The sequence below is a fragment of the Mauremys mutica genome, chromosome 22 (assembly GCF_020497125.1).
Source record: "Mauremys mutica isolate MM-2020 ecotype Southern chromosome 22, ASM2049712v1, whole genome shotgun sequence".
NCBI lineage: Eukaryota > Metazoa > Chordata > Testudines > Geoemydidae > Mauremys > Mauremys mutica.
In genome coordinates this window covers 12,941,383-12,949,809 of record NC_059093.1, presented here as the reverse complement: position 1 = coordinate 12,949,809, position 8,427 = coordinate 12,941,383, and positions in this window count along the sequence as shown.

The window sequence follows — 8,427 nt, the reverse complement described above, 5'->3', positions numbered from 1 at the left end:
ATGGCTGGGATATTTGAAAGGCCTAAGGAGGTTAGACGCTCAGGGGGATTTGGGTGCCTAGCTCCCCTCTGCTCAGAAAATTCCAGTCTGAATCAAGTTCAGTTTCAATTAGTTTAGATTAATAAGTGCCTCAGGCAGAAAAGACTGATGCTGGTTTGGGACACCCCAGAGCGTGAGGCTGTTTGCATCAGGGGCTTGGGTTTGGCTTCTGCTGATCAAATGATTAAAGAAAAATAGCCCTTTTTTCAGTCCAGTTCACCCCTGTGCAGGGGCCAGCACATAGTCCATGCACCATTTAAGTCCCACCGTAGCTCCGGTTAAATCTACTGCCTATTCATTTCATTGGATGACCCTGGGTTTTGGGTGATGTAAAGGGGTAACATAACACTTACTTGTTCACTTTCTCCACACCAGGCATGATTTTATAGACCTCTAGCACCTCCCCACTTAGTTGCTTCTTTTCTAAGCTGAACAGTCCCAGTCTTTTTAATCTCTCCTCAGATGGAAGCGGTTCCACATCCCTAATCATTTTTGTTGCCCTTCTTCATACTTTTTTCCAATTCCAATAGATCTTTTTTGAGGTGGGACGACCAGATCTGCACGCAGTATTCAAGACGTGGGCGTATCGTAGATTTATATATTGGGATGATGATACCTTCTGTCTTATAAGGGGGTGCGGTGCCTGGGGCGGAAGTGATGTCACTTCCGGAACCGACTGTGCCGGGGGTGGGTAGGGGAGGCTGGGGGAGGCAGTGCCTCCCCAAACAGCCATGCATGGGCCCGCCCACACTCTGCCCCCCCAGGGCCCTGCTTGGGCAGTGCCACTGGGCTCCAGGGGGGCTGGAGACACACCACCCGCTTTCCTGGGGCTGGGGAGGATGTGGCAGTGCCGCCGGGCACTCTCCCTCCTGGCTCGCGCTCCCTCAGGTGGAAGGGGTGGGGCTGGGGTAGCCTCCCACAGCCAGCGGTTCACCCGCTGCCCATGCAGCGCCGGCCTGCGGGGCCCCCCAAAGCTCGGGGCCCAGAGCAGTTCTGGTCTTATTATTTATCCCTTTCCTAATGTTTCCTAATATTCAGTTCATTTTTTTTTTACTGCCACTGCACATAGAACACATGTTTTCAGAGAACTATGCACCGTAACGCCAAGATCTTTCTTGAGTGATAACAGCTCATTTGGACTCCATTATTTTGTATGTATAGTTGGGTTTATGTTTTCCAATGTGCATTACTTTGCATTTATCAACATTGAATTTCAGCTGCCATTTTGTTCTCCAGTTTTGCGAGATCCCTTTGTAACGCCTCGCAGTCAGCTTTGGACCTAACTCTCCGGAGTAATTTTTATCTTCTGCAAACTCTGCCACCTCATTGTTTATTCCTTTGTCCAGTCTACATAAGGAGTTAATCAGGAATAAGCGACAAAGAGGCCTGTGGCACCTTACAGAAATATTGGAGCATGAGCTTTTGTGGGTGAATACGCACTTCGGCAGACGTTAGTCTATAAGGTGCCACAGGACTCTTTGTCGCTTTTTACAGATCCAGACTAACACGGCTACCCCTCTGAATCAGGAATAGCGATTCTGCTTTTTGTTTACACCCTATCTTAATTTGAATGATCTTCCCTGTATACGCAAGCCCTAAGATTTATGACACTTCCAAGATCTGTGACTATTTTCTTTAAGAAACCTGCAGGAACCTGCATACTTGTGAACTATGCCCCTGCCTCTTGAGTTAAGGAGAATGTCCACTAGGCATTAGCAGCCTAGAGCCCATGACACATTGAACCATTCTGACTCCTTCCAGTAAGAGTCAGTGGCATGCACGCACGACACCAGTTCATAGAAATAGTTGATGTTTGTGTAGCACTTTGAACTATTGTTATATGGTAAGAGTAAAGTACAATTATTAGCGCATTGTTCTCCAGCACTTTGCCTCACGTAGGAGGTTCCTCCCAGCCCTGTCACCGGGGACATCCCTGTTTGCAGCAGAAGGGACAGAGATTTTTCTTTTGTGAAGGAAAGGGAAAAAACTGATGATGGTTTTGCTTTCCCACCTGCATTGCTGAAGCCGGCCCTATGTGCCGTGTGTGTGTGTGTGTGTGTGTGTGCGTGCCATTCTGTTGTGGATTGGGATGTCTCCCTGCTTCCCCTCTCCCCCCACCAGCAGCAGCTGTCACCACCCACTGATCAGACACAGGCTGCAACAAGACTTCCGCCAGTCACATGCTTGGGAAACATTGGCCGGCCTTAGAGAGAGAAAGGTGGGAATAAGAATGGCCTCGGTTCAAGCTTCCCAGGCAGGAAGCTAGTCAGAAGAGGAGGGTGAAGAGGAACAAACAGCGGCACACACAGCTCTGACGCTGCAAGGAGGAGGAACCCTGAGAAGAACCAGATGGGGGTGTATCAATCCTAGCAAGGTCAACCTGGAGCTCGCTGCTAGAGAAGTAGGTCTGCAAAGCAAGAAGCCAATGCTCCTTACCATCTGTGCAGCCTCCCATACCCCTTGGTGTGGCTTTTAGCTTGGTACAAGGAGATCTGGAATAGGAACCTCCACAGGTTGGGAAGTTGGGTTCAGAGGCTATCCAAACCTCAGCCAGTTTAAGGCCTGGGTCTTTTCTTTCTCCCTTTCAGCTTACACCCTGAGAGTTCCGCTTTGAATTCCAGATTCCCAAACATCAAAGCACAAAGCAAAATAACCAAAAACTCCCATGCTTTGCCTGTTTCCTGCCCAAACCATAGATTGAGCCAGGTTGGCTGCAATGGAAACCATGCTCAGTGATGGAGAAATCTTTGTCTTGCTAAAATGATTAGATCTTATTACTCCCCCAAGCCAACTCCACGGGTATTGAAATGAATGTGTCAGTGGGGCATTGACCCACGTGTTGACCTCAAATCTGATCTTGCTCCCTCTGAACTCAATTGCACGGCTCCTGCTGGCTTCCACAGGAGTGGGACTGTGCCTTTATTTGACTGTTTTGCAGCTGGAAGGGGTTCAGAAACACAGGGTTTCTTGGCATCGCTGCCGCTTGCTTCCACTCACTTCTCTGATGCCAGAATGTAATAACAGGAATTTCATGAGATAGTGGGATACTCCCTCTTGACTGGAGACTAGGGAGCCATTTATTGTTCAAACATAGCAATGAAGTTCAAAATTACAACAGTGCCTTATTCCATACATTGCAGCAGCCTTAAAGAGTTCCAATTAGAGCCTGGAAGGATTTAAAACTAAATAGGCATATAGGGCTATTGTTAAATTTCTTCTAACCACCTCCTCTTTTAAGTGGCTCATATATGCTCCAAATAAAATTCCCTTTGGTTAATATTGGCCATGTTTGGACTCTAGCCAAAAGTGCATGAAAAATGTTGACGCAAAATTGGACCAGCCAGTTTGAAGAGCTTTTAGAATAAAAACACACATTCCCAGTATGCTCAAGCAGAAAAGTTGTATTCGAACCTAGCTATCTGCAGTAACTCCAATAGCAAATAATGGCCCAGTTCTTCAGTAGGTGCCACTTGGCAGATCATAATTAATAATAATGCCACTTAGCTCTTATACAGTAACTCTCAGAGCTGTCTGCAAAAGGAGCTCAGTGTCATCATCCCCATTTAACAGACCGGGAAACTGAGCCACAGAGCAGTGATGTGACTTGACCAAGGGCACCTAGCAAATCAATGGCAGAGCCAGGAATAGACCCCTGGTCTCCCGAGACCCACTCTAGTGTTCTATCTAAGCCAATTTACAGGAGCTGAGGATCAGACCCCCATAATTGTCTGTAGTTAATATTGCAAATGTGTCCTGACCTTGATGTTTTAGGGCAGATTCTATGAAGATCTTAGAATGTCACTGACTGGGAAAAAAACTAATTCTGAATCACCTTCAGTCCCAAATGCTGAAGATGCATCAGGACATCAAACCTGATCTTAAAAGGCTCAGGCTGCCCATGTCGTCAATAACACAGTAGAAAGGTTTTGTGGAACCTGGGGCCCGATACGTAATAACCCACAGGACTGAATGAGTTAGTAGCTCTTATGCCACTGAAAGGGATCAGGATGGTGAATATATCACCAACTTCTAAAGCAACTAGCTTACATTGAAAGCATTGGTATTGTAAATTGAAATGGCACATAGAAAAGTGTTTCCACCTGTTTAATATTATACATCTTGACAAAATATAAAAAGCTGCCTTTGAAAAGCCTTAATTTGATCAAACACAGTGTTACTGAAACTAATTGCTGCATCAAGTGCCATTCAATATGTTTACACTTATATTCTGTTGCTATCACTGCATAGGGCTATGACGGATGCAGCTAAATACCGTATACACATTACGCAGGCATCATCCTCTAAGTTTGTATCTACCGAGAATATGATTATAACAAAGGACTCCTCTCCTGTTCATTACTTAGTTTTGCCTTTATAACAGGCTGGTGGCAGGGATCCCTTAATACAGTGGTTCTCAACCTGTGGTCCACGGACTATGTCTAAGTGGTCAGCAAAAAACTTAGACTAAAAACTGGCTGAACAGAATTCAACTATATATACAAGTAACAGATTTCCAAAGGGGTCTGCGCTTCCATTCAACATTTGTTAGGGGGTCCGCCAATGAAAAAAGGTTGAAACCCACTGCCTGAATAGAGACCGCAAAGTAGATTGAATTTGATGGTTTCTCTTCTTTTTTTAAATTGTCCTTAATTACCTAGGAGTGTTAAAACCCTTCCGCAGGTGGGAAGATCAAAGTCTGTCCCATCCAGGGTTGGAGTGCCTTGCACACCCAGGAGTATTGAGCTTCCCAAAGAATAAAGGCCTCACTGCGAAGCCAACAAGTGGGGGATCGTTCTGCATTCATGCTCCATGCCCATTGTCTATATCACAATGAACATGAGGAGTGTCCTGCCTTTGAATTGATGGAGATGCCCCATTGAGTTGCACCAAGCACAGAGGGAGATGCAGTGTGGGTCAGAGCTGTGCACCAATCCTGGCTATGGGAAAATAGGAGTAGAGATTTTTTTCTCTCGTTTTCATTGAAAATTTTCCTTAGAGGAGAGAAAAAAAACCAATTTCCCAACCTAATCTACTCAGACTTGTGGAGGAAGACAGAGACCCACACTGGATTACTCAGGGATATTTAAGCACAGCTCCTGGCTGAGGAAATCCCATCAAATTCTAGTTATTATAGCTTTATTATATTGTGCTTATTAGCTGGTATTTAACATACACCCAGGGCTGAAATTATGGATGCAACATTGTGGAACAAAGGTGTGTTCTCTGTGTCACTGTCTAGGACTTGAGTAAACATACCCAGACTGTCATCAGTCAGACTCATGGCCAGGGTTTCCCATTGGTGATTCCCTTCGCACTGCCATAGGATGATCAAGCCAGGGCCTAAGAGACAGAGAAACCAGGTTGTGTTCTTGTGTCTGAACAGACTCTCAATAGCACCTTGGACAATTCAATCAGGTCTATGTTTTTGGGGTACCTCCATTTTTTGGGTGCCCAACTCGGCGGTGTTTTGGAGCTCATGGCCCAGTGTCATGATTCAGGCAAGAGCCAGCATGGTGATTTTGGAGTGATGATGCAAACCATCCTAGTGTGATGATGAACAGGATGCATTAAAGAAAAGGCGAGAGATACTGCATTTGGCATGTTTGCAGCTCCTCTATCAGTTGCCATGTAAGCTTCAGTTTGGAAAACCCAGTTCTGGATGCCAGTTAGTGATTTAAATGACCTAAAATTCCCCAAACTCTACATTGGGGAATCTAGTTTGTTTCCTCCTGGAGGTGAGAGCAGAAGCACAGCTACCTTCTACTGTATGCCAGACCCTGCGCCTGCTCCAGCCTATCGTTCCTCTCCCAACCAGTTGCAAATTTGCACAGTTCCATCTGCACCTCACAGACACATGCCTAGACAGGAGGCTGCAGAATGACCTTTCTTCTCTCTCTCGGCCTTGATGGTCAATCACAGCAAAGGTGAGAGGAATTAAATCCAAGGCAGCCACGTCAGAGAGTTCAGATTAAGGGATTACAGCAATCCAAATTAACAGCTCAGAGGAAGAGCAGCCAGCGGTGTCAGTTTTTATGAACAGAAAAGCAGCCATCAAGCACTGTAGGCCCTCAGGTCTTGCTGCTATCACTCATGCTCTTTGCTGGATTCCCAGGGAAAGGACTGCAGCATTAGGTCAAAGGAGGCCTGGAGAGATTGTCTTTATGAAGGCTACTAGGCCACTCTTGGGTCTTCTGTCAGTTTCTTGGAGGAAATCCATGCCCAACGACCCTGCTTGTGGAGTGGAAGGTTTCTGAGTGACAGGGGATGGATCTCTTGATGATTACCTGTTTTGTTCATTCCCTCTGAAGCACCTGGCATTGGCAACTGCCAGAAGACAGGATGCTGGGCTAGATGGACCATTGGTCTCACCAATATGGCCGTTCTTATGTTCTTATGAGAGGGATCTGCCCATTGCCAAGAAGGGATGGGTGAACTGCTGTGCCAAAATACCAAGGTATGGCTTCTCTTGTATTATTTCTGGCCAGACCAGAAGCAGGAAGTCTCATGAGAAATCTTGTTCTCCACATAAATTAAACAGACCCGAGAGGACATGGCTTGGAGAAGTATCAGAATGTATAGGTGCCCTTTGGGATCAAAACAAATCTTTTGAGGTTCTTCCATCATTCCTGAGGACTTCTTACGTTTGGAGCTGCATGCATCTGCACTAGGGTGGCCAGATGTCCCGATTTTATAGGGACAGTCCCGATATTTGGGGCTTTCTCTTATATAGGCACCTATTACCCCCCATCCCCTGTCCCGATTTTTCACACTTGCTGTCTGGTCACCCTAATCTGCACACAGAGCTGCTCATGGAGTTGAACTGAGGCTTTGAAGGTAGCACTCGTCTTCTTAATTCCCTTCCAAGCTCCTAACTGCTATTACTGCAAACCCAGCTGTACCCTTCCACTATTGTAATGCAGAGGAACAGCAGCCCACAGGTGTGAGGTGCCCTAGCCTGACCTTGTAGAGTTAATACATCTGGACTCAGAGCAACAGAAACCCAGCAAACAAAAACATCAGCCCCAGTGCCCAGTCACACCTCCTGCTTCCTTAAAATAACCCACCGGATCCAGCTGAGATCGATGCAGCCTGCTGGGCTTTGATGATAGGCCCCGCGGATCATCCTTCAGAAGGCAAATTAATCCTGACAGCTCTTGGAACAGCTTGATACAGTCCCAGGGTTCCCTTGGATGACGTGGTTGGGGTGGGTCCTAAGGAGGGGAGTGGGAAGATGGGAACGAGGAGGGTGGGGATCCAGAAAACAGTGAAGACAGGATATTACACATTTCATTATGATTTCCAATGAAAGGGGCCTGGGAAGGCAGGGAGGGGGGGCTGGCTGCCTGGAAAGAGTGGGATCTGGCTGCCTATAATCTATTTGGCCATGTTTGTGGAGCCTCCAAGGACTGACAAATGATACACGTTCATCCTAACTCCCTTGTAATGCATGGAAAGACCCCCAGAGAAGGGACAAGTTTCCAACCCTGCCTGTGGAGATTTACAGGGCTTCCTTGGCTCGGATGGATGATGGCTCTGACAGAGGAGGATATTCACAGGCCCGTAAGTAAGGTGCTCTCTGCCATGAGGTTCCAATCCCTGGGATGGGAGTCGTCCCGGCTTTTTCAGTGCATTCATAGTTCGTGACTAGGAAACCTCCAAAGGACCAGAGTTTGGGTTGGGATTGGAGCAGCACTGCCCCCAAACCTGACAGCTTCCTACAGCATCCAAACCTCCTGGGTCTGTGAAAGGGAGCTGGGCATCCCCTGGGGACATGCCCTCTTAGGGGGATTTCCAGTGCTTAGAGCTTGCGGATCTTCCAGATGAAAAGTGTTGTACAAGAACCGTGCATTGTTATTACCACTCCACCGGAGCTCGAGGTAACCAGAGCGTCTCACCTGGTACTGTGACTCTTTGTCTTCGTGTCCTGGCAGGGAGAGCGTGGAGAGGAAGCTCCTGGGGAGGGTGTGTGTGTGTGGAGAAATCAGACTGAGCTGTCACAGAGCTCTAGAACTGGGTAGCTCAGAGAGTTTGGAGGAATGTTTAGGTGGCTTTGGTTTTGCCCTTCACTCATTTCACTCACAGGCAAGGGAGGGTTAGATGAGTGGGGATGGAGAGCTCATACCATGAGCTTTGAGCTGGAAACCAAAGGCAATGGCCCGTTGCTCAGTTGGTAGCGGAGGGGGCCTTATGAAAGCAATTCCTCTGGGGCCGGATCCAAAGACTTATGAAATCTATGGTCCCACCGTGAGCAGAACAAGCAAACGCTTAATCCTTTCAAATGCTTTTACTACAGCTAACACTGCTCAGCCGCGCTGCCCAAGGGGTAGGCGATTAGTAATAACAGCAGTAATGCTTAACAGCTGTGCAGTGCTTTCACCTTCGAACCGC